General features: G+C 43.0%; 1 protein-coding gene across 1 annotated transcript in view; it reads left to right on the forward strand.

Moving 5' to 3' along the window:
* The window catches only part of LOC122542027 (meiosis inhibitor protein 1-like), a 187,688-nt gene that overhangs the window by 158,945 nt on the left and 22,743 nt on the right, over window positions 1–6,000 (forward strand). The window lies entirely within an intron of this gene.

Below are 6,000 nucleotides of genomic sequence, written 5' to 3' on the forward strand. Positions count from 1 at the left end.
GATTGTCTGAGGCTACATATGAGCAGAGAAGGTTTCCTTGCTCATTTACTGGAAGGAAGGCCTTGAAAGAACTCCTTGAGAAAGACCTTTGATCTGGAAAGTTAGGGAGCTTGGTCAGTTTGGGAACTTATGAATCAAAAGCAGAAGGGAATAAAAGTAATTAATTCAGTGTTGAATAATGCATGATCTGAATATAATTTGAAAAATGTAGTGTAAAATATATTTTTAGCTATTCATGTTATACTTGTTATATCAATGGTAACTGTCAATGTTACTCATTTTTGGACATATAATAACGCCAAAAGATTTATGTCAAATAATATGGACCATATTAAATTATTACATTATTGTCAGAATTCAAATTAAAGTTTATATTTTGGGGGAATCCAATGGCAGCGATCTGAATAGTCTGCTTTGCTGAGCTCTGCATCACAGCACAGGCAAAGTAGTGCTCTGCCCACTCCACCTAAGTTATCTACTTAAAATCCAACTCTAAAAGAGCTATAGAATCGTTACTTACCGTGTTTTGTTGAGTGGAGATGACAAAGGGCCTGAAGAAGGGCTTATGCCCGAAACGTCGATTCTCCTGTTCCCTGGATGCTGCCTGACCTGCTGCGCTTTTCCAGCAACACATTTCCAGCTCTGATCTCCAGCATCTGCAGACCTCACTTTCTCCTGGAGATGACAAAGCATGGCAAAGGATCGAAAATGTCCTAACACTGAGAACTCCTGCCAGAAGCATTGAACACACCTGCAGGCTCGGCTGTGACTCCCTCCACTACCTCTAAGGACCTGATTACTTACCAGGCCCTGGTCTAGGAGTTTGCAAAGTTGTCGAAGATCAAAGCCACAATCAAAACTACGATCAAAGAAACGTTCAAAAGTAGACTGGACCCGCATTCAGCTGTGCTTCAAAAACATAAGCAGCAACTTAAAGGCCTTGGTAAAAGAATGGATGAGGTCGTGTACCGAACCACGGAGGCATAGACTGTGTGTGATTCTTTGAAGGAGGGATCCAAGGCCTTGAAAAACAGATTCGTACTTTAGCCGAACAAGTCAACAACTTCAAGAACAGGAGGAGGCGGAAGAATATTCACATTGTTGGTCTGCCAGAGGGGACGGAAGGCGATCAGCCAGTGAGTTTTTTTTCTGAGAGCTGGTTGCTGCTATTCCTTCAAATGGAAGCTGCAGCAGGGCAGGTGAAGATTGAGAGAGCTCATTGGGTTACAGTGTGCAAGGGTCAGGTTCAGGCCAGTGGCCTCGCCCTGTCCTTATGCAGTTCCATAGTTACGGGGACAAACAAAGAGTTGTGGATGCATCCAGAACCCAGGGGACGGATGCTTTAATTTAGGAGAGCTTCAGGATTATGTTCTTCCAGGATTATTCAGCGGCAGTGATTCGGAAAAGGAAGTCTTTTGATGATATCGAGAGAAGGCTAAAAGAACTCAGTATTCAGTATTCCCTAAGGTATCCAGTAGTGCTCCGTATTGTTTCTAATGGATCCATGCACTCATTTGACTCTCCAGGGAGAGCAAGAAATGTTGTGGACACACTGAAGTCAGCTGGATGGTTTAATGTGTATAGACAAGCATGTTTTTTTCTCTTAAACAAAGTTTTTTGGATTTTTTTAATACTTACCAATGTTAAATTATAGTTGGGGGTGGGTGGAGTACTTACTTTTAATTTTTTCTTTGTTAGCATTATTATTTGCTCTCTTTTTTTGCTTGTGTCTGGGATGCGGCTCAAGCTGGAGGGAATGATGAAGGAGGTTGTGATGGCTGAATGCGTATTTAAGAGCAGTTCAAGCCCGGTTTTAGTGTTTAATTACCATCAGTGTATGTATTGGTTAAGGTTAGGGGCAATATAACAGGGTCGAGACACTGGCAAATGGATCCCTTTATTTTTAAAGACAGTAAGTTCATTGAGTATTTCTCTAATGGATTCAGATCTTTCTTATTCATTAATTCAGATTCAGCCAATAATCCATCCATCTTTGGGAAACTGCTAAGGCTTATGCCGGGGATAATTATTTCTTACTCTGCCAGTAGGAAGTGGCAGAAGGAAGAGCAGCAGCATTTGCTCAAGGCAGAGTTGAGGGCAGCCAAGAGGGCATACTTTGAAAGGATCTCGGTGGCTAAGCTACAGAGGATCACAGCACTTCGGTCTACATGGAGTTCCATACTCGCACAGACAGCCAGAAAGGAACTTGCTTTTGCAAAACAAAGGTTATTTGAGCATGGTGATAGACCAGGCAAGTATTTAGTGTATCTTGCCAGGAAAAAGAATGCCCCCCACACTATCACCTCAATCAGTGAAGGGACTGGGACCCTTACTTGTGATTCTAAAAAGATCAATGGGGCATTTCGGAGATTTTACTCCGAATTATATCAGATTGAGCATTGCGAGGAAAGATGGGTTAAGACAGTCTTTTTTTTTAAGAACTTAGAGCCTCCAGGGATAGCCCTGAACAAGCGTCTTGCCTTAACTCCTCTTTGTCAGTACAGGAGATGCAGGAGGCTGTGAAACAGCTTCAGAGCCGGTCCTGACGATCTTCTGAGTGAATTTTATGAAGAATTATAAACATATTGTCAGGGCCAATGTTTAACATGTTCAACCACTTGTACAGCCATGACCACCTCCCAGCATCCTTAAGAGAGGTTAATATCTCTCTTATTCTTAAGAAAAGGAAGACCCCAAGGATTACGCTTCTTTTCGGCCCATTTCACTTTTAAATGTTGACTTCAAAATTCTGTCTAAGACCTTGCATTAAGGTTGGAGGCTGTGCTGCCTTCCATTGTCAAAAAGAACCAGACAGGCTTTATAAAAGGCCACAGATCTTCAAATCTTCAGACCTTCCTAATGAAGGGCTTATGCCCAAAACGTTGATTCTCCTGCTCCTCGGATGCTGCCTGACCAGATGTGCTTTTCCAGCACCACACTCTCGACTCCAATCTCCTGCATCCGCAGTCTTCACTCTCTCCACAGATCTTCAAACAATGTTAGGAGATTATGTCACATGATTCAAGCCTGTTAACAACAATTTGTACACGGAGTAATGATCTCCCTAGATGCAGAGAAGGTACTTGATCAGGTTGAGTGGCTGTATCTCTTCTATACTTTAGAATGGTTTGGCCTAGGCGAAGCTTTTATTAAGTGGGTAAGGGTCCTTAATAGTGATCCTCAGGCCACAGTTCTCACCAATTCAAAGTGAGAGTGTTCTCAATATGTTTTTTTAGATTAGATTCCCTACAGTGTGCAATCCAATAATTTTAATATTTTTAGGGCAGTCGACAAGGTTGTCCTCCTTCACCATTGTTGTTCACATTGATGATTGAACCACAGGCAGAGGCCATCTGTTTAGGTATATTCGTAACCCCCTCGTTTGCTATACCCCATGCAAATGCTTCTTTTTATCTTTCCCAGACAGCTATTCAGGAGACTTAATGGCTGGTTCAGCTCCTTTATCTGGAACCATAAGCAGCTCCTTACCAAGTTGACCAAATTGCAACTAGTTGAAACTTTATTGCTGGAACAGCACAGCAGGTCAGGCAGCATCCAGGGAACAGGAGATTCGACGTTTCGGGCACAGGCCCTTCTTCAGGAATCTGAAGAAGGGCCTGTGCCCGAAACGTCGAATCTCCTGTTCCCTGGATGCTGCCTGACCTGCTGTGCTGTTCCAGCAATAAAGTTTCAACTTTGATCTCCAGCATCTGCAGACCTCACTTTCTCCTCAAATTGCAACTATCCCACAGACTGGGGGGAGTAGATCTCCCAGATATTAAACACTCTCTTTTGTCTTATGCAAGTGACTGGGCATGCAGGGACCAAGCATCAAAATGGTTATTGAAGCTTCTCAGGCAAAGTGCCCCCTTATTAGTTTGTTGGTCTTCGACAAAATAAGGGCAGTTACGGAGTATTGTCATAACCCAATAATTATCAATACTGTTAAAGCACGGAGAACAATGTGACAGAGTGAGGGCAATATAGCTAAAACCTAATTTCTCACCCCTATAATTGGTATATCAAATTTTCAGCCAGGAATAATGGATTCTGGATTTAAAGTATGGGCAGCTAGGGGTTTGTCTTCCTTGGGTGACTTATTTGGGGGAGAAGCAATGACGTCCTTTGAGCAAATAACTCTTAAGTACGACTATCTAGAAGAGACCTCTTCCGCTTTTTTCAGATCAGAAATTTTATTCAAAAAAGAACCACACTTTTACCCGACTCTTAATAGGTCTGACATAGAGAAGAGGGTGCTCAGTGCTAAGAACACGCTTGCTGTTAGCATCCTTTATCATTTGCTAGAGAGTGACCCCTCGGATGATACTGAGCGGTTCTGTGAAGTCTGGGAGAGAGAGTTGGGGTTTGAGATCTCCTCTGAGACATGAGAGTATATTTGGGAAAATGCAAGAAGGATCTCTATCTGTATTAGGACCCATGCCATGCAGTTGAAGATTCTTCTTAGGGTCCATTTCGCTCCAGATCGCCCCTTGAAATTCAAAGTGAGAGTGTTCTCAATATGTTTTTTTAGATTAGATTCCCTACAGTGTGGAAACAGGCCCTTCGGCCCAACAAGTCCACACCAACCCTCCGAAGACCCACCCAGACCCATTTCCTTCTGACTAACGCACGTAACACAATGGGCAATTTAGCATGGCCAATTCACCTGACCTGCACATCTTTGAACTGTGGGCATAAACCAGAACACCTGGAGGAAACCCACACAGATACGGGGAGAATGTGCAAACTCCACACAGGCAGTCGCCTGAGGCTGGAATCGAACGCAGGTCCCTGGCGCTATGAGGCAGCATTGCTAACCATTGAGCCACCGTGTCACCCATTTCAAATGTAGAATGGCTACAGTCATTCTTGCTCATTGTTTGTGGTCCTGACTCAGGCTTCGCACATATTGGAGTGCTGTTGTAGGCAAGACTGAGAGAATCTTAGGGACTGAATTTGGAGATAGACCCGGTCTTTCTTCTCCTGGGCCTGCCCAGGGTACCCCACAGATGCACATAGGAATAAACCTTTTAAAATCTGTACTTTTTGTGCGAGAAAAAAATTCTGTTCTGTTGGGTGTCTGAAAATCCTCCAGGTCTGTTGGGTTGGTGTAGGTTAGTCCTTTGGACTTTCTCACAAGTATGGTGCACCAAAAAACAGAGGTTTTTTTATAAGAGATGAGAGCCCTTTTTGGATTCCCTAGAAACAGACTTATCTGCCACTCTAATAAGGGCTTTTATATCGCCATGATGATCTTGTCTACAAAGCTGGTATCCAGAGAGGAAGAATTGAGAATTCATGAATGTGTATTGGTTAATGCTCTCGAAGATAGAGAACTAATATTTTGCTACACTGAGTTGTATTATTTATTTGTTTATTGTTAATTTTATTTTTCTTTATGAGATATTTGTATCATCGATAGTCACAGGTGAGGTGCCGGAAGACTGGAGGTTGGCAAACGTGGTGCCACTGTTTAAGAAGGGCGGTAAAGACAAGCCAGGGAACTATAGACTGGTGAGCCTGAACTTGGTGGTGGGCAAGTTGTTGGAGGGAATCCTGAGAGACAGAATGTAAATGTATTTGGAAAGGCAAGGACTGATTCGGGATAGTCAACATGGCTTTGTGGGTAGGGAAATCATGTCTCACAAACTTGATTGAGTTTTTTGAAGAAGTAACAAAGAGGATTGATGAGGGCAGAGCAGTAGATGTGATCTATATGGACTTCAGTAAGGCGTTCGACAAAATTCCCCTTGGGAGACTGATTAGCAAGGTTAGATTTCATGGAATGCAGGGAGAACTAGCCATTTGGATACAGAACTGGCTCAAAGGTAGAAGACAGAGGGTGGTGGTGAAGGGTTGTTTTTCAGACTGCAGGTCTGTGACTAGTGGAGTGCCACAAGGATCGGTGCTGGGTCCTCTACTTTTTCTCATTTACATAAATGATTTAGATGCGAGCATAAGAGGTACAGTTAGTAGGTTTGCAGATGACGCCAAAATTAG

The sequence above is a fragment of the Chiloscyllium plagiosum genome, chromosome 39 (genome assembly GCF_004010195.1).
Source record: "Chiloscyllium plagiosum isolate BGI_BamShark_2017 chromosome 39, ASM401019v2, whole genome shotgun sequence".
NCBI lineage: Eukaryota > Metazoa > Chordata > Chondrichthyes > Orectolobiformes > Hemiscylliidae > Chiloscyllium > Chiloscyllium plagiosum.